The sequence below is a fragment of the Amblyomma maculatum genome, chromosome 3 (genome assembly GCF_055883805.1).
Source record: "Amblyomma maculatum isolate TAMU_Amacu chromosome 3, ASM5588380v1, whole genome shotgun sequence".
NCBI classification, from domain to species: Eukaryota; Metazoa; Arthropoda; class Arachnida; order Ixodida; family Ixodidae; genus Amblyomma; species Amblyomma maculatum.
In genome coordinates, this window is record NC_139346.1 from 129,220,947 (window position 1) to 129,242,255 (window position 21,309).

Below are 21,309 nucleotides of genomic sequence, written 5' to 3' on the forward strand. Positions count from 1 at the left end.
CGCATTTGGTAAGCACTCGCAGATTATGTCTAGCAGCTTACCGGTATCGCTAAAGAGGAAAGTATATAACAGTTGCATCTTACCTTTACTCACCTATGGCGCTGAAACGTGGAGGCTAACCAAGAGAGTTCTACTTAAGTTGAAGACAACCCAGAGGGCTATGGAGCGAAAAATGGTAGGGGTAACATTAAGAGATAGGAAGCGTGCAGAGTGGGTCAGAGAAATAACTCAAGTTACCGCCATTCTAGTGGAAATTAAGACGAAGAAATGGACATGGGCAGGACATGTAGTGCGAAGAGAGGATAACCGACAGTCGCTTAGGGTAAAAAACTGGATTCCAAGGGAAGGAAAGCGTAGCAGGGGGCGGCAGAAAGTTAGGTGGGCGGATGAGATTAAGAAGTTCGTAGGGGTCAAGTGGATGCAGCTAGCACAGAACCGGGTTAAGTGGAGAAATATTGGAGCGGCCTTCGCCCTGAGGCTGATGATGATGATGACCTTCGTGCACCTCACAGCGACAAGAAAATACAGTAAATAAAAGATTTTGTTATCTATGCCGATTTGCAGACCTGCTGTACCCATTGCCATCTCCGGAAGGCAAGAAAGCCTGAGAGGTGTGCCATCCGACTGCGTCACCAGACTGTGTCAAGTTCACCAAGTTTTAATTTTTGTTGGTCCATAATGGTTTTGCTAGGCGACGGGGCTCTTGACGCGAAATGGCAATAACCAAGGGAAGAGGTCGCTATAACAAACAGCAAAATGTGAAGAGTATTAAAGTCTAGTACTGTCTCTACTGGCAGGCGCCGAGCTCCAGTGATAATGAAGTTGCAGAATAGCACGCTGTTGCGACTATAGCTTCCCGCTTGTCTACTTATTTTTTTGGGAAGATACCATAGTAGCTTCAAGGGACAATTCTAGCACGAAAAGAAAAAGGCTCATGGCCGTAAATTATTCATGCCCACATGCTGTTTATTATAGCAGCAAATATGTGTTCGAGGTTTGCTCATATTTAAGAGCAGAAACGTCGGCAACAACTTCGAGATTATAATGTTTAGCCTCGAAACAAGTGAATGAGGCAAACAAAGCAGCTGCCAATACGTTGAAGCCATTTGTGCTTTGACTATATTAAGAATACAAAAGATTACGTATGCACAAAAATAGGCGAATGCAGCTTGGTCACTACTTCTTTTCTTCCGGTCGTGGCTGGCGGCTGCCCGCTTCGAGAAGATCCAAGATATGCTGCATCGTCGCAGCAAATTCATCCATGGCCCGTGCCTGGCGCTCGGCAGCGGCCAGTTGGCGAGATGTGTTGGCTTCCACCTGCTCAAATGTAGCGCGGTTTCATGCTTTACTTAAAAGCATGCCCAGTATTCCTGAACAAAAACGTTTAGTGAGCCAACTACAAGGCATGCTAATGTACTCATAACCTATTTATCGGAAGGTTTTAACCTCCACTGCGTAGAAACTGTTCGTTCTAAATTTTGTCCCATGCTCACATCGAGTAATTAGGACTGCCAGAAAAAAACAATTTGGTTCGCTTTTACAAAAAGCATCAATCTGCAAGCATTCTGAAGTATAACGTGTTAATATATGGATTGCTTCAGTCCAATCCCACTGTAAGCGAAACAAAATGTGCCTGTGGAGAGTACCTGAGTATGAAAACCAAGCAAGACATTGTCTAGATCCGGATCGTTTTCTAGAGGGCAGAAATTTTCACAAGCGCACTGTTGACTATTGAGGCGAAAATCAAATAGTGCCGCTTTTAGCACCTCACATGCTCCCGCTTTTGACGAAGGAATCCAGAAAAGAATTGACGCTTTTATGCTTTTATGGGGGGGAAACTACGGTCCTTCAAATAGCGACCGAGAGCTCTTCTTTCCGTTGCAATAAAGGTTTTATTCAGTCATTTATTACGAGCAAATGTAGGCCAACAAATAGAATAATTCGGGTGGGTATGCACTGCTAAGTGTACTGAAGTGTGATCTGTTATAGGTATAATAGTCCTCAAATACCTTGTATTTTCACTGCAAATTAAAATTTGGCGGCCTAATTCCCGGCCGGCAAAGTACTAGTGCTCCCAAAATAAAACGAAACACACGAACGAACAAAATTTCCTTTCAAGGCGTGCCCTGCAATCGTATGCGCATGCGTATAGCTTTGGTACGTGTAAGACACCCGGATGGTCAGTATGACACTCTTGGTGTTTGGTGTTCGCCTCATCAGCATACCGAACGAATGACAGCAATTTTTCCACAGACCTGTACTCCGTTTTATTTGGGGGGCACAAGTACTATAATTAAAGGATGACGTTATAGCGTTGCTTTATCAGTACAGAATTATAACAAGCACAGTATTTCACACAATGCAAGCCGATAGCTTTGCAATATCAAAACTAAGTCCAAACCCTCGCATTCTTCGTTTACCGCTGTCCAATTTCAATTCAATTAGCTGAATTGTTTGAATTTATTTAAATAATATCTCATTATATAAATCAAGTTCTTTCGGTTCATGGTGAAGATTTTCCGGCAGAGTTGGAGGTTACACCAATCCTATAGCAAATTTTCCTGCAGAACGCTGTAGTACCATGCAAGGAGAAATTCAAAATATTGCACCATTCTTAGGCGGGCTTCAATGTTTATTCCATAACAAGAATAAAATTATGATTTCCGCCCTACCATTCAGAAAGAAAATTCACAGAACCGTTACTATTTTCCAACGAGACTTCACCGGTATTTTCTGGCTTGTGGTTACGAAGAAAGAGAAACATGTTATAGTAAATGGTCTGACCACAAGGCTACTAGAGCAGTGGGCTATTGTTACTGCGTTAGCGTCGTATTCAGTAGTTACTGGGTGGTAGTTACTTTTTGGGGAGGTGGTGGACTCTTACATCGGATGAGCATTTTTACCGATAGGTTAGTCGCGGAGATGAACGCGGGCGCCAACGCTAAAGGCGAAAAACTGAAACAAAAAAGACTTAAGAATACCTAACGCGGCATGCATGCGAAATTCTAGCACAATAAATGGCGACAGGAATTACAACATTATCCTCGGAATCGGGAGACAGGGAATGTCAGGTGCCAAAGTCCTTGAAATCTCACCCTATGTGGGAAAGGAGTTTTTAATATGTCAAGAAGTATACTCATAGGATTACCCAAGTGGAATATCGGAACTTTGCGTGCCTCAATGGCTAATCTATTTCATTGCGTCATTAGCTGCTGCCATAGCAACCTACACCCGGTGGCTGCCATAGCAACCGCCGGGATCCTAGCACGGGCACGCAATTGGAAGGTTGTAGTTGGCAGGTCAAAGGCCGAAAACTTATAGGCCGGCGGGTTTTGTCATGTCAGTCGATTAGATGGCTGGAATGAGCTACCAACTAGGGTACTTTCTTCTACATGGAAAGATGAGATAAGAATAGAACAGCGTCCAATATTGTGTGCCAAAGCTCCGATTGTCCAAGCTGTTTCGTGACGTCACAATCACTTGGCCTGACTTCGAGTAACTCTTAAACTAAGACCGGTATAGTAGCTTAGCTTATGACTGAACACTGACTTACCATGATCTGACTTTAGACATCTGACATTGACTCGACCTTTACTTTTGCCTTTGACCTTGATCAAACGCATGAGCCAAATAGGTACTTCTTAGAAACCTGTCATTGGCCGAACTTGTTCAAACTTCTCTTAATTTTCATACTGGGGTTTCCAGAAGGGCAGTTTTATAAACACATTGATGCCAGGTGGCCGGCTGCACACATGGCGAAGACAACGGCACATTTTTGAGGAACGAGCTAACAGCATTTTATATCGTGAAAGATACACATGTGACTACGCGGATATTGGATTTATTGTGTGACATAGTGCTTTACGGAAGGGAAGCTGCACTTATATTTAATAGGCTTTTACCTTTACTCAAGCGCAAAATCAGGATGTCTTGTTGAGAAAGATGATTATTGTTTATGTTTGGTTAAAGGCGCGAAACACACACACACACAGGCACAATGCATATAAGCAGAAGTAAGGACTGTAGGCAAAATGCACAAATATATAACCGTCATATACGCAAGGAACACCTTCATAGCTGAGGTCTGGTATGAAAACGAACGGCTGAAATCGTTGTTCTCGGCCTATTGCAGCGACATGAATTTGTCACTAACGCACATGGCTCATTGCATTGGCAGAATATGCTTCAATTATTTCCCTCGCTTTGGCTCATGGCTCACAAGAGCCTGCTGACGTTGCGCGTAGAATGCGTGTCTGTTTTAAATTATTCCTTAATATTGTCGTTAACGCACCCTACCACATATGTTCGTTTATTTATTTGTGGGTACAACGTCACAAAGCGACTCAGACTATGAGAGACGCCGTAGGGGAGGACTTCAGGAATTTCGACCACCTGGGGTTCTTTAGTGGGCACTGGCATCGCACAGCACACGGACCCCTTGATTTTCGCCTCCATCGAAAGTAGCCGCTGAGGCCGGAACTCGATAACGCATACTTAGGAACAGTAGTCTAGCGCCCTAACTAATGCGCCACCCCGGCGGGGCACTACCACATATGAATGTAGGTCTGTGGCGCGTATCATTACTCGAGCTTTTTTTCTGCGCCAAGGAATCCTACAGCTATGCGAAAAGCACTGTTTCCTTGCTGAAGCGATATCCGTGCGCAGTTCAACAAGCAAGTTAGGAACTGGAGATCATCGTTTGTACGCAGACTGATGCGCTAGTGTTTTATCTATGTGTTCTTTACGTGTGCACGTACGTTTTTCAGTTACATTTCGATTTTTTGCATGAGAATGTAAGTTTATTGTGCATGATGTTGTGCATAAAAATGTCAGTTTATTGATAAGATTTCATAACCAACAGTGACATTGACGAGCTCTGGGCTGAAGGATATTTTATGCGAAACGCATGTTTTTGGGTCACCGATTGCTCGTTTTCGTCATCCTTCTACCGTTCTTTTACGGGAATGCAAGCAGGAGTGCCGGCAATGATTTAATTGGTAAAAAAAAAAAAAAAAAAATGCGCCAAACCACGCAGACCACAAGAAACCACCATATGCGCCCGGGGGTTACTGTTTGGCGAGCTGTATCTATTTCCGTTTTGTTGTGGCACCACAAGAAGGAGAACTAAGACGGATGACAGAACAAGTTTTCATTATGAAGTGGAAAATTAATTGGGACACGCAAATTATATACAAAGCAGAAAAACGAGGACAAAGAACAAAACCACGCGACATGCGCAGTGCAGTTCATGTCAAAGCGGTCGAGTCAAAAAGGTACGTGAAACAACTCAAACCGTATCAAGAGAAAGTGCAGCTTAAAATAATTATACCTTGAGTCAAGTAATAACAACGAAAGCGCGCTCACACCTGTATCGGCTGACTTACTTATCTAAAGTCCTCCATAACATCCCGTGCTCTTTTATCTCCGTGTCTCCACAGAACGCGCGTTCATTCCAACAGTGGAGTGAATTTGTGACTGTTAACGTGCTTGGAAGGGAACCGCCATCAAGTTACCTATAACATGTTCGCTAAAGCGCACGTTTAGACACCGCCCCGTTTGTCTCGTATAAATCAGCCCACTAGATAAAGGAATGGCGTAAACCACCCCAGTTGACAGTGAGCACTTGCTCTGTCCTTCTTCATCTCAATCGTCGTTCTTGAGGTGCCACAACAAAATGTATCCATACCAACTCACCCAGTTTTCGACCTTTCTGTAACTTTTTAGCGCCTGTGTCTCGTCTCCGTTACACTCTTAAAAAAAATGCCGTGCTACTTACTAAGGCAAACCTAGTAAGCGCTTGTCACATATATTGCTAGATTCTTAGTAACTGCAGTTAGTAAATGGAGTAGTAGTAACCATTACTAGTTCAAGGAGCTAGTCCCTGCAACTAACCTATCCAGAAAAGCCTAGTAATGAGAACTAGCTTTTGACCTGCAACCACCCAAGCAACGTACAATGTTGCCGAAACGTTGCCTGAATGTCCTGTATATCGGTCCATAACGTTGCAGATGTTTTGACAGAGCACGTAATTAACACATACACACCGCGACCAGGTCGTATATATCAGTTGGACAAGAAGAACTACGGCGAACACAGAACAGCAACTTTCGGCGAGCATATATCCCCCATATGATGGCACCTTGTTTTAGAGCCAGTGACAATCGCAAGTACTGAGAAGATATTTCAATCCTTTTTGCGCTTGAAATGGCAAAAATAAAATGCGCTTGAAATGGCAAAAATAAAAAATACAAGCGTTTATGGTCATGTTGCTAATATTTTTTATTTAATATGTTCGTTCTGCCGTCTTCATGCGAGCTTTGTCCACATTATTTCACAAATTTCTGTTCACCTTTTTAGTACTAGTAACCACTGCTAATTCAGTTCTAGTAACTAGTAATCGCTGCTGCATCAACTACCTTGGTTAGTAATGACTGGAGTTACTACCTGCACTGTGGATGGGGTAGTAAACAATTAGTAGCATGCTAGCTACAGTCGCGGAAAGGTAGTAATGACTGTGGTTTCTAGATTCCTTAGTAACTCGCACGAGTTTATTTTTAAGAGTGTATTTCTTGTGATTTGCGTGCTTTGGAGCAATGTTTTCACTAATTCGAATTATAAAAACAGCTAGTCAAAAAGAAGTGTTAATGCTGTAGCTTTCTAATAAAGTGAGTCCCCTTTTTTGTTTCTGCTCCTTCTCGCCCATCGTGCACACAGCTTGCCGGGCAAGTTGGTACGCCTTCTGCATCCGCAAGGGGCTCGTTCGTGATCTTTTCGCCCCTGTTATAGCCTCGTGGGGAACAGGGGGGGTGGGCAAGTTCGTCTCTTTCAAGATTGACTGCGTATGGTACGCTACCATGATCACCTTGATTGGCTCGCCGTGAGAAAGCTATCTTCTATGAGGAAGACAGCTGGTCAACTCACTGAAGAGCGCCTGTGTCTCGTCGTCCTTCCTTCTCTTGGTGTGCATGGTTTGGCGCAATTTTTTCAATAATTGCAGTATGCACTAACTAGCCCAAAAAGAGCTGTTAATGCCAGCAATACGCATTGGTATTTCGGTATCTCACACAGAAGGCGACATGAAAAGCGGCTGAGCGTAGTATTCTCCTGCTTTTAGCATCTGCCCGAACAGCAGCAAAATAAACAAGACTAGATTGCATTTTATGACTCTAGCCCAAACGGCTACGGACCGTTTGCACGCATATAAATATTTTTGAAATAAAATATACCCATCTTCTGGCTTAAGTTAATATTAACTTAAGTGAACACAATGAGGAAAATTGTTTTGTGCCTGAAGTGGTTGCATAGTAGTTTGGGCGCCCGGCTATTGAGGCCGAAGAGGCTGTTTCGATCCCAGCCGCGAAGGATGTGATACGATGGAGATAAAACGGTAGGCGCATTTTTAATTTGAGATGTCAGTACACTTAAACGAACCCCATGTAGTCCAAATCTCCGGAGCCCTCCACTAGGGCGTACCTCATAACCAATGTCGCCTTGGGACGCTCCATATGAAAAATGACTTTATATGCTGCAGCTATAGCATTCGTTTGCTGCTGCTACTTTAGTATGTGCAGTAATATATGTGCAGTCTTTAGAAAAATGTATCAAGTGGTGAAAGGCAGGTACTATGGTTTGATAGGCATTAGATTTCATAACCATAGAAAGAAACTATCCTAGTGCATCGGTATTTATAAATAAACCGAAAAGTCTTGCCTATGTTAGCCCTTCAACTTAGATGAGCCCACATGAGAAATTGTTGATACCGGCGGCGCAACCCCGCGCAGGCGGCCGGACAGGCTAATATCTGAGATTCACTGCGGCTGGCACAAAGGTGGAAGAGGTCATTGGGATTGGAATAATTGGTAAGCCGCACACATACGAATAATACTTGTAATTGTTCAAAATGTTTCTCGGTTACGGAATAAGAAAATGGAAACAATAGCATGACTGCGCGTTGAACGTCAACACACATAAAAGGACATTTGTGGGAAAACGAAAATCAATTTCTTACTACACAGCAGCGCGCTGAAAATATATTTGGAAAGGTCCTTAACAACGCAAATGCTAGAAAATACAGCAACATTCCACGCGCGGCCGCGGAGCTATTGCAGCCCCGCATTCACCAAGGAAGCAGCCGCAGTGGGACGAGTTGGTCGGCAGAAAGTATAGCAGCGTGCGAGAAGGGCTAAAAAATATGGTCCATTATGTTTGGGCCCTTATTACCTTTCTCAGCATTTCTTTCGATCTCCCTGATTGATCTCACAAGAGGAGGATTTCGTACACTATCACGTCGGCGCATTTCATAAACGGTCGCTCATGAATAATGTCAGAAACGTTTTCTCCTCCTATTTTGATATATGAGAGCAACTGCTTTCCGAGCTTCCTTGGGGTTGAAAAGACAAGCGGCAAAATGTGGGTCAAAGTCCGAAATACTTTCCTGTCGTAGAGAAAGATGAAAAAGAGGAAGTTGTGCCATGAAGCACGGGCAAACGTTTATGAAGAGCGCCGGAGGGGTGACGTATGAAACCCCGTACACTTCAGCCGCTTCCGTATACGATCAACCGGGCTTTAAGCTAGCGAGAGAGAATCAGGTAGCATGAATGTAACTTTAGCATAAAGGGGATCAAAGTTTACCTAAACATTTCAAGTACTTTCCGTCGTGCTTGTTTGAGCACTATGCTTCAGGTGCAAGCATTTGGCAATAAGTAAAAATGTCAATGCTAGAAAAATAATTGAAACATGTTTACTGAAAAAAAAAAAAGACAACAACTAAACAAATAGAAGCATGTTCGTCACTGGCACCTCCACATTGCTGTACAAGGACGAGAACCACTATTTAACCCCCTCGTGATCGATCATACCAAACCTGATTGCAAATTACGAGCGCTGCGACGGAGAACAACGAGAGAGTAATAACAAGGATCGTAATTTGCAATCATGTACCAACTAGCTCAACTTTCCGTAATGCCAAACCTGAAGCACGATGACATTCTTTGCGTGTACAAAGGCTATATATGCGTTCATTTCGCCTCCAGATAAAGAAGCCCTCAATCCCGTCTACCTTGTTTGTGGCTGGGTGTGTTTGGCGCCGTTAACCAAAGATGATAACAGGAGAGTAGGGAACGGCCAGCAGCCGGTAACCTCTCACCTCGTTGAGATGCCTGAGCACTTGAGAGCGAAAAGTGGCTTGCGAAGTGGGCTCTTGCTCTTTGCCTTCAACCAAGTTGTCTCGAGCGTGGGCACAATTCGGCACAGACTCGCTCGAGGCCCGCTGCTGTAGTGTCGACTCCTTGCTTGATGAAGGGGATACTCGGCACGACCTTTGTTGTTCTGTGCGGAGTGTAGCAGTCGGTTTTATTTCATGCGAAATGAGTGAGGCTTTCGCGACATTTCAGCATCTCGCACACGGCCTCAAAAGGGCATGTAGACACTTCTGCAGTACCTTGTCTGAACAACGCTTTTTCTGAGCGCTTGAGTGGCGTTCATGGAACTGTAGAGACTACAGCGTACTTTATTGTTTTTGAGCTCCCCTTTTTTCCGTAAGATTCCGGCTACGGTGGCAGCTTTTCAATGGAGGCGAAAAGCATGGCGACAGTTCTCTCTGTGTTGTCAGTGGACGTTAGGAACCCCAGGGGTCGAAACGTCCGGAGTCCTCTACTGCACAGGGAGTCTCTGATTCGCTTTGTGAAGTTAAACCCCTAACCAACTTCTTTTCCTCAGGCAGCGTATGGTAGCGAGCTGAATGATCTTCGAGTATGTGTCTTATTTCAAGTGCCGCCATACATGACCTGGCGACTTGTGTTTGCAGAATGTGCCTTGACTTTCACGCACCCAAGAACAAGGATCGCGAAAATACACTTTCCTGGTTAGGAAGATGTCGCGGTCCTCCCTCCAGAATCGTTGGGAGGCGGAGCTCATATACACGCAAGACACAATTCTACCGGGAAATATATTAAGGATTTCGAAGAAACCACTGACGCTAAACAGAAATATACTGAGGCAACAAAATGCAGCGACACCTCAATATTTTTTTCTTCATAAATTTCGCTATATATATAGGACCCTGAAATCTATGCCGTTAAATAAAAGGGTTGTATGCTCGATGTCGGCCTATAAATCACGCTAATCTTCACTCAGAGTAATGAGCTAAAAATTGTTCGTGCTCTCTCGTCAATATTATTTAGTGGAAATACAAAGAAAAGTAATTGGCGGGGTTTAAAATAGGGAAACCTAGCTTTTGGAGGTAAGTATTATTTTTTATTGTTTTGCAATGTGTAGCTATAATGTGCTCGTCAGTAGCTATCCCATAGTTTACTGTGATGTTTACTATATTTGAATGCCAATAATTACAGTAATCAATGTCATCAATAATATAACAAACTGTAGATTATACTTGCTCTCGCCGGCCACAACACAGTGATGTATTAGACCCTATATTAGAGCGCACAGTTATGTGCACTTATAAGTAATTACAAACTATCAAATAATATTTGCACTCTTCAGTAGCTAAGCAACAATCTATCACATTGTTGAAATATTTATATCTTATTTGCTTGAATGCGCTTAACTATTAATTACCTTGTCTCCAACTAGAACAATGATGTACCTGGAATGAACACTAACCATACAGTGGTATATACATACAACAGGCTTAACTGAGCCGAACGCTTTCCGTGGTGGCTGAGTGGTTAAGAGGCTCAAACACTGAAACGGATTAACCGGGTTCAAACCTGACCGCGGAGGCGGCGTTTCAGTGGAGGTGAACGCAAAGTCGTCCGTGCATTGTGCAATGCCACTATGGGAGCAAACACGGAATATTCTACGTGGGCGCCTCCGGCCCTCATCATGGGGGGTGGTACACGGCCGCAGTCGTCCATCAAAAAATCACGGTGAATGGCCTAACGTTCCGAGCTCAAGACATAACACGTGCGGAAGAAGTTACCATCGCGTTAGCCGCCGCAGACAAGGACTCACGAGTCATCATCACCGACTCGAGAGGGGCCTGCAGAAATATTCAACAGGGGTACATTCCTCTTTTTGCGCACCGCATCCTTCAAAACAGTGACTACCTCGGGGCCCCGCGTCTTGAACGATTGTATGGACTCCAGCTCACATGGGCCTCGAAGGTAATGAAACTGCAGACGCCGCCTCCCGCACGCTCACTCTCCGGGCAACGCCTTCAGATCCTTATGATATGGATCCCGAACCCAATCCTGCTCTCACTTTTCGAGAAATTACTGAATTATTTCTATTCAAGCCTTGTAAGGGATTTACAAAGGTGAAGGAACGCACACTTCTCCGCCTTTACATCAAAACGCTGCTGTGCCCGGCAGTACACTAATATGCCCGCACTGTGCGGAGAAGTCTTCGGACATCTTCCATATGGTTGGGCATGCCAGTCAACTCCGAACTTCGCCTCCAAACTCAACCCCACCCGGGAGGACTGGGGGGCAGCCCTGCTCGGCTGCTCCGGCCTGGCAAGCCTGAAGGCCCTGGTCCACCGAGCCCGAGCCGCGGCGGTCGCCAATGGGCTCTTGTAATGAGGAGCCCACCTAGTGTTTGCGTGAGGTTGCCCCGGCTACCTCAAGCTTCCTCCAAATAAATTTGTGTGTGTGTGTGTGTGTGTGTGTGTGCGTGCGCGCGCGCGCGCTCGCACGCACGCACGCACGCACGCACGCACGCACACACACACACACACACACACACACACACACACACACACACACACACACACACACGCACACGCACACGCACACGCACACGCACACGCACACGCACACACACACACACACACACACACACACACACACACACACACACACACACACACACACACACACACACACACACACACACACACACACACACACACACACACACGGTGCAAGCTTAAGATCCGCACGTGGTCAAAATTATACCGTGGCACTCCACTACAATACCTCTTCCTGTCTTCTTTCAATCTCACTTTCATCCCTTGGCTTACGGTGCGGCTAAGATGTCTACTGCGGAATGTGACAATCAGAGCGTCTTTCATTCTTTATAAACCAATTTAAATGTTCTAGCTGACTGCTATATAGACTAATTCCAATTTCCCCTTTGCCGCGCTTCAAGGTTAAAGCAGGATAGGTAGCTTATTTCCTAGTTTGTACTCCTGGAGTAGTGGAGTATAGGCTCTAAAACGACGAAATTCAGGGATGACCGTGCTTCTCCATCACGCTAGAAGTTTCATTCTATTACAAAACGAGTGAGGTCAGAATGTGGCTTATTGTGCCGATCACCTTCCGCGATCATTTATTCAGCCTTCCTGTTGCATCGTGTCAAAGCACTAACACCTGTTTGACACATCACAGATAACAGTTAAACAGCTAAGCGTGGTTTTACAAATGCATCCACCGCTAAAGTGAGCGGATACAGTGCACTTCTTCTGTTCGTAAAAAAGCGCACGCGAGACAACAAAATATGCGATACAGATCGAAGCTTTGTTGCTTTACAAAGAACAGCTAATGGCGCTGCCACCTTCGCAAGGAAATGAGTGAAACTCGGCACAAACCGCCACGGGTCGCCGTCGAATGCGATGCTTTTGCACACTTGCAGCTGCGCCGACGTGGGGCCAAGCACTTGGTGCAACCGCCTGGGGACGACTTGTTGGGCCGCGGCCCAGAAAGCGACTGTCATGAGTGAACAAAGCCGGCGAGCGAAAAGGTTTGCGTATGTCAACACAGCAACAAATCAACGGTGCAACAGAAAATTAGCTCCAAGATTCTACAGGGTAAAGTAGCGCCAGCTGAAGACGGTAGATTTATTGCGATGCATGGGCAGAACCAACACAATGCAAGACATTTCCGCGCCTTTTAGGTGTAGGGTAAAGATTTGGGGCGACGGCGCCCTATGTTACTCGGGTTTCGCATTGCGCTCATTGAAGCTATAGTACATGTATTCATAGCGACCAAGCCAGCTTAAGCTCATAACTAGAAATATTCACTGGAGATAACATCAATTTAGCGTGCCTGAGAATCATGGCAATAAAGTAGTTCATCCTAAAACATTCACCTCATAGTGTGTTCTAGGATGTAGGAGAAAAACGTAGCAGATGGTGCTGAACAATAATAAAATATGGGCTTGCCTTAATAGTTAAGTCAAATTTTCCTAAATTCTTATTGGCCATTTAATGTTTGGACGGGCTGCTTTTGAAGCAAAAAAATAGAAGTGCGCTCATCTTAAAAGGTTGCAAATGTCTTCAACCTTTTACCGAGGACAACCTCTGCGCACCTTCTGAGCCAGAATGCCTAATAAACAGTTCACCGTGAACTTGTGACCAGCGGTGCTATAGTTGGGCACAAGAGAAAGCCTTTTATTTGTGAACGTTGCTCTAGTCGTAAAGAAATAAACGACCTCAACTAGTCCAAAATCAACCCGGTGGCCAAAGAAGGGGAGATTGGGTAAGTAAAGAGGTTGGACTGTATAAAAACTGGGCATGTGCGTAGTCGTCAAGGTGGTTACGGCAGCCAGAAAAATTGCTTGTTAATCACGCTTATTTAACGCCTGTGTAGTTATATACCGTCCTTGCTAAAAACTAACAACGCTGCATTGGGTTTCTTCTACATCGTCGAGGCCTTATGGTCCTCCAAAATATAAAAAAGGTCTTGAAATGTAAGCATACGTTGCGCCGCCGTTCAATTCCATCATGCACCAGCTCACTCCCCAAGCCGTTATTCTGCATAAGCATTCACTTGCATTACTGAGATTTATAGCTTGAGTGCCATAACTCTATCAATACACGACTGAGAACCAAATAAATTAATCGTGTAGCCTGGTTACTTTAGGCAATGACGTGCGCGCGCTTGGTGCCTATTCGTTGCAAGGGCAAACGAAAATAAAGGTTTAAACAGCTGCTTCGACGTACCAGATCAACTCAGCCACGAGGCCAATTTTTTTTTTCCTTTGTAGAAATCACGCTCGCAGATGTCTTCTTAACAGAAGCATAGAATGTGTGGGGATTGATTTTCATCGCTTATTTTCTTACCATGTCCATCGACTGCGTTAGCTCGAGAGCATTGGGGGCTCGAATATTGCTGGCCCTTTATATCAGTTTACCACAAGCATGCTCACTCACATATGCAACACAGCTGGGGAGAGGAAACGCCGCCGGCAAGGCAGCTCCGGAAATTTAGAGTTTGCCTCAGCTGTGGTGCCGTGCTGACCTAACTGTTCCTGAGGAGAGCTCTTCTATTAACCTGCTTACACCAAACTCGTCTGACTATCACAAGCTGCTCGTGTCCTTAGTCTTAACCGTGGTTCGCAACGCCCCACAGGTGCTTTCCACACTCATATTGCAATTAATCTCTCTGCAAGCGGTGATATTCAAGGCAATGCTCTTTTTTTCCAAGATATATGCTCCATTTTACAAGCTTTTTGCACTCTACAATAGCGAAGTACGGCCTGGTGTATGCAGAACGATGCGCACTACATGACTCTGTTCATACGTGCCGGGCGACCACGATTTAATATGGTAGGAAAAGAAATCCATTGTGCGCATTATATTAATAATAATAATAATAATAATAATAATAATAATAATAATAATAATAATAATAATAATAATAATAATAATAATAATAATAATAATAATAATAATAATAATAATAAATTTTTATTTCCATCAGGTGCTATACAGATGGAGGGCTACGGAAATGAATCTGCCACTTGGCGGCTTGACGAGTCCGCAGCCCCATATATAAGGCAGCGTCTAGGCAACACCAGATAATCAACACGCGATAAACAAATAAACACTTAATCAATGCGGAATAAAGGAAAGTTCCTGAGCCAGGTAAAACAAACACCGTCAGCACAAAAAGTAAACAAGCGATAAGCATAGCAAGACACTTGTTCTATGCAGAAGAAAAGAAATGCTAGATAAAACAAACACCAGAAAAGATGATCAGCTTAGTCAATCAGCAAACATGTCTCTGAGTTTAACAGTGGAACAGCTAAATAAATCAAAATTCAGTGATTGATAATAGTTTAAAAGCGATGGCAGAGAATAACACAAACGCTCCATACCAGAATTCAAGCGTGGTGCAGCAACCTTCCATTTTTCTCCACGTCTAGTATTATAACACTTCTCATTTGTTTCTAAATGTGCCAAGGCGTCCAGGCTATGAATATTTTTTTTTACTTCATATTTATACCGAGCACTCAAACGGTAGCGGTATAGCTTGTGAGCTGTAATAACATGAGCACTGTGAAAAAATTCTGCAGTGGTTACATTATAACCAGCATTGTACACGTGGCGCAGATACCTTATTGTTGGCCCATGTCACCGTTTGCCATTCGTAGGGCTCCAATCCGCTTGTGCAATGGGGTAGAAACTAGAGAGCCGTCATGTGCCACCTCATGATAGTAAAATAGCGTCATTATAGTGCCTCTTCCATGTTAGCTAAGCTGGAAAGAAGGGAGCAGATAACCATCTTTCTGGTTAACTTACATGTCCATGCGCAGTGCACGCCGGCGATTCTGTATCGTAGGCAGGTGGGGAAGGCACAAGACGCTTATGCACGACTTGGCCATCACGCACAGCTAGTGCCACCTCATCTCCTACGACGCTCAACACTCGGGAGTCATCTTCAGATAACTGAACCGGTCGACCGACCGAAGAGGGCCTGGAAAAACGTATGCTTTGTTAGTGCACTCTGAGTGCATATTCACAAATGGTGCCTCTATAAATACGTTAGGATTGTGGTATTACAGCAGAATAGCCTTGTTCCTGTAATGACGTATAAATTTATTTCTTCTACTTAGCCGTTACGACTGTTGACTTCGAGCCATTCAGATACGCTGGTCAATAACGTACGTCGTTTTGTTATGGTTAAGATAAGTCGTTTCTATTGGTATGCAGCCGCTGTGAATGAGTAGTTATTGTACACTCGAGTACCAAGATGAGTGAGCTGGTTGGAGAATGTGCGTAGTGGTAGAGTTTCGATGCAGGTGAAACGCAAAGCGCCCGTGTTATGCAACGTCCGTGCAGGTTAGAAAAAATCTAGTTGTCGAAATATTTCTGGAGCCTTCCATTACGGCCTCCCAGATAGACCGAATCGGATTCAAACACAGCCCATAAACGAATCAACTTGTATCGGTGCAAGAAGCTGCAAAATCCAAACACCGGTGTACACACAAATTCGGAACAAGAGAATTTTTCTAGCAACAATCTGATTATGAATGCCATTTTTTTGCATAGCGTATGGCGGCCCCATAAAAGTAAAAACCACAGATCTTACTTTCAGATTCTGGTAGTTTTCCGCTGCAATTGGTCGAAAACGCACAATGTTTATTTTCTATATCAGTCATCGCAACTGAATGCGGACAGAAGGAGCGTAAAAGCAAATTGTTTATGGCTCAGCAAATTCGTCCATTCCAATCAGTAAGTGTATAAGGTACGATATCAAAACACTGCCCAATTTTCTCACAATTACTATTAAAACGCGTTCCACTGGCTTCATATGCAGTTTTAACCATCTTATACTACCGCAGGACAAACATTAAAAGCTTTGCATGCCGTAAACTTAGACCGTCCCTGTCAATATGTTAAAGGCATTATTATGCAATATTTCACCTTTCCCTCAGCATTTCTGTACTTGGATATTTTAGTATGCTTATTAGTTTTGGCTGTGTAATAGGTTGACAATAAAGAGATCCGTCACGAGGTAATAAACACCAACAAGGATTGCAGTAGGACCCCACGTTTTTTGCCAAATTTTCAGAACGCATCAAAAGGTTGATTTCCGTTCAACGGGAGCCGCCTATCATTCCCTAGCTCCTTAGTAAAATCCTTGAAAGCTGACATAACATTGTCATAAGTATCGTCCTAACTATGTGGGCGATGGTCAGTAGGTTGGTAAAACAGGGAGTAAATAGACCCTAAGTTTTCGACGGTGCACCTCACGTGATTGTGCGAATAAAGATCCACGGTGACTCGGCCTCAGCACTATAATGCAACATAGGGTCTCAAGGCAGCCTAAGATAGTTTCTAACGATGACATGAAGCTGAGGTGCTCAAAAATAAGGGTAAGACTGTGGCAGCCATTTAAGGTATTTTTAACTGCCTTCTAATGGCTAAATTGCACAAATTACACCGAAACCTATAAGCGCTACAAGCATTCGTGGAAACCTCAGCGTACTTGCTCTGCGCAGCAGCGACCTCCTCCGCCCGGTGCCTGGCGGCGGACACTCGCCTCTGCCAGTAAAGGCGCCACTGTTCGCTTGTGTTGGATGTCGGGCCCATGGCGTTGAGCAGGCTGGTCAGTTCGGACCACAACCGCTGCTTCGCCTCGGGAGTGATGTCGGAGTTCGGCCGGCTCAAACCTTTGTGCACGCACATGAAGTCTATCATGACGATCCACTGGTCGGTACTGCACCGACTGTTGTCCCGATGGCGCTTCAAGGGTGAAGTCTCCTTTCTTGCCTGCATTTCCATCTTCTCGTCTTCTTCGTCTGCTTCCCTCGTCTCATCTCCGCGCGCTCGACATCCGCGTGCTCGAAATCCAAGACTACCCACCTTTAACTTTCAGTTCCAGCATATAAATATAACAGAACGAGCATACAGGGCTCGTTAAATATTCGTGTATATCTCCGCTCTTTATTTAGAGTGGTAACTTCATTGTAATTGAGGAACGTGAACTCTGCACTACTTTATTTGGGCATAATGTTGCCGACTGGTCAAAGGTTGTTAAAATCCAGAAATATTATCTTTGACACTTAAGCTCCGCCTTTATGGGTTTGACGTTACATCGTAGGTTACCAGCGAATATATGAAGTCCCGCTCTAACCAAGGCGTATGAAATTGCCTGCGTGGTCTAGGGGTAGCGTGAATGCAACGGTATTGGCAGGCCGATTTTGATATCACCCCATCATATGAAAGGAGTAGATGTCAGGTAATCCCACGTGACTTTAACTCTACCGCGTTAAAATTGTGAGTAGTTGCTCGCGCAGGAACGCTTCTCTGTACTTCAGATAGTTGAAAATGAACAGGCTCCGCCTACCTCATTTTCTTTAATAGGCCATGAAATAAATTTTATGTTAAACTTTATGCCCAGGCCGACGATTAGCAATCAGCAGTCATCTTCGTTTGCAGCTTATCTCATTTGGTTATCATCACCAGAAACGCGATTTTCGCTGTTTGCTCTACGGGCTGGAGGCTGCTTTGAGATCGTGTGTTCCCACAGTTTTTACAGCTTTCGCAGCGAGTACTGATTTGGGCGGCGGCGCCTGCCATAAAGCCCACTGCGTTTGTCACGTGGGACAAATCGGGGAGGTAGGACGAAACCAGAGTGACGAACATGCTGTCGATTATCTTATCGCATGAGCACTGTAACTTAGCCACTCGCAGGAGAAGGCCGGACGGATCGCAACAAGAACTTCTCTGACGTTCGTTCTCAGTATGTCAGAATATTCATAGCACCTCCATACAACGGGAGCGATGGTCGCCGGGATTCGATGGGAGCTGCCTATATCTGCGTGGAGGTCTTTCTTTAGGAATGCATGTCTCGAGACAGAGATTAGGCAGTATTAGTCGCGATGTGACGGACCGTAGCCTGCTTACCCCTCGCTAGCTGTTTCTGTAGAGACGAAATAAAGCGCGCCTGCTTTGTTGCGAGAGCTATACTAAGGTAGCCACTTCACCTCTTCGCCGTGATCACACTTTCGTCGTGGTCGCACCTTGGCCGTGGTTACACTGACATTGAGCCGTTGAGAAGAAGAAGTAGTAGTAGGCGTGGGAGGCGGTAGCTGCTAGCTGACATAGCCGAGCACTAACTAGACGTAGGGCTTCCTGACATTACGTTTGGCAGGAGCTGCCAACTCGGGTCTCTTCTTTCATATGGAAGGGTGATATCAGAATCAGCCCACCAAGACCCTTGTATTCACGTTATCCCTAGGCCACGCAGGTACGTTCATACGGATCAGTTAAGGCGGGGATGCATATGTTGGCTGGTAGCTTACGCTATCTCGTCATCGCGAAGGTGGGAGTGAAAACAGAGAGAAAGAGGTGCCGTGGTGAAAGACCTCACACCACCGAGCGATAGAGGCTTTCGCCTCACTTTTCATCGCACTTTAGTGGGCAAATGTGTCCGTATGGCATAAATAAAGCTGAAACCATAGAGTAAACTACTATGCGCAAAAGCCATATGTCTTTAATTTCAAGCCGAACCTAAGCGTAGCCATGCATATAGCTCTCGCGTATTTCCATGTTCAACCTCAAGCTAAACCACAGCTAATGTTTTTGATCACGGTCCTGTGTGTCATCATGGAGGTGCTGGAGGGCACCGTGGGCTAACGTTCCAATTTACATGAAGACGGGAAGGTCGAATAGTATAGGCACCATGCGCATGTAACTCCGGAGCGACGCGCGCGCCACGAGCGGCGGCGCGCGCGTTTAGAGTGAGAAAACGTCGCGAACTCGCCACAGCGGCTGAATGATGATTACTTTGCTACGGTACGCCGGCGAAGTCGTTTCAGACAGCAATGGGCCCTGTTAAGTGTTCAAAAAATTGTTGTGTCGTTAATTTTCACCAAGGACCAAGTTTTACAGCTTCCCGACTCGACATTGGGTGCAAGACTGACACCTACGGTGGATTGAACTCCTTCGCCGTCAGAACACTAAGAAGCAAGCTTTATTTTCCCACAAAAACCTTCACAGCATACCTTTTTTGCTATTTTAATAACTATCAAAGACTGCTTGTTTCGCGCAAGTAGCAGAGATTTCTAACGGCAAACAATATGCTCGTTTCTTTTTCCCGGGGATCATTTGGCAGCGGCCTGTGACAAGCGGCAGCGCTTATTCGTGTTTTCTTCTTTCGCTTCTGTGATAACGGAAACGAGTGGCAGCCTTCAATCCACTCAAGAATATGCAGAAAACATTTTGTTCAAAACGCGAATGCAAGTGAAGAGGCTTCTACAAGGTGCCTGGCCGGCGACAGCTGCGTAGGAAAAAGGAACATGTAAAACTTGCCAACAGCGAACTTACGAATATTACTATCAGTTTGATGAATTTAGAGGGCCCTCGGCTCGACACTTCGCTGCCGTGTTCTGTCGAAAATTGTTTTACATCGTGAACATGTCCGGATTAAAACAGTTTGATGCCTTCGGCTATGTTCGCACCTCGAAAAAAAAATCTGCAGTGGCTTAGCTCTTGTTAAGCTTGGTAAATTGCGTTTGTGTGTTCGCTTGTGGCGTAGCTTCTGTGGTTCGATAATTTGGCTATAGAGTAACACATGACACAGAATGGTTACGACTGCATGTTCTGCATGTAAGAACATGTTCTTCCGGCGATTCTTCAGCGCGCTGTCTTCGCTTGGCGGCATTGCGGCGTTTCTGAGCAGACATGTGCTTATCAGTAGTCGACGAGGTGGAAGCACTCGGGGAGCTATAGAACGTAGACGCCGAGCTTCATCTTGTGCACGACGCTTAGCACGACGTTCTTCCACTGTCTCTTGTGCACGTTGTCGCTCCCTTGCCGCAGCTTATCGCTGACACCTCTCTTTAGCAGCCTGCATAGCAAATCAACCACGGGGGGCCGAATCAGCGGCGAACAATCTCTTTCTTTATGGGCGAACCATCTGTTCGGCGCGGCAACGGCACCATAGAGAAAGGAATTGGGTATAGAGCGGACACTTCCAGCATCAACCCATCACCTGTCGCGCTCGGTGGTGTGATAAGAACGTGAGAAGCAGCGTACTTTCACTGACAACGGAGTCATGAAACGGGAGCCTGATCGACACGCACCTGTATGGGACACAACGTTCTCAATCACCGATGAACGACGCAAATATCACTGTAAACAGCCCTTCCGGTGGCTCGCCAATTGTTAACAAAATGCTACAGCTATCGTGATCACCCCGCTTACCAATACATCTACACAACCCATAAATAACACTTTTCGCCGAATCCCACCGCGGGATATCAGTACACAGCACTAACGTTGGAGTACGTGCTCATCTATCTGGCGGCACCGACAGACGGACGTAGAGCGGACGCGACAACCGCAGGCGGCCATTTTGATAAAAGTCCACGAGACCGCGAGCACGGAAGAACACGTTCTTTTCTTTGTTTTTTTTTTTTTCTTTTTCGGTGTGTGCCGCGACGTCACACATTTGGAGCGGTGCCATTGGCTGGAAGGGGGTCATTTTAAGGCTGTTTGCCGCTTTTTTCTTAACCTGTATCCGACTATAGCCCTCGAATAACAGAAAAAGCAACGTGAGGTGGAATAACGTGACTTTGGTACTAAGGATATTAAGGCAGTGGCAAACACCATGTGATCGA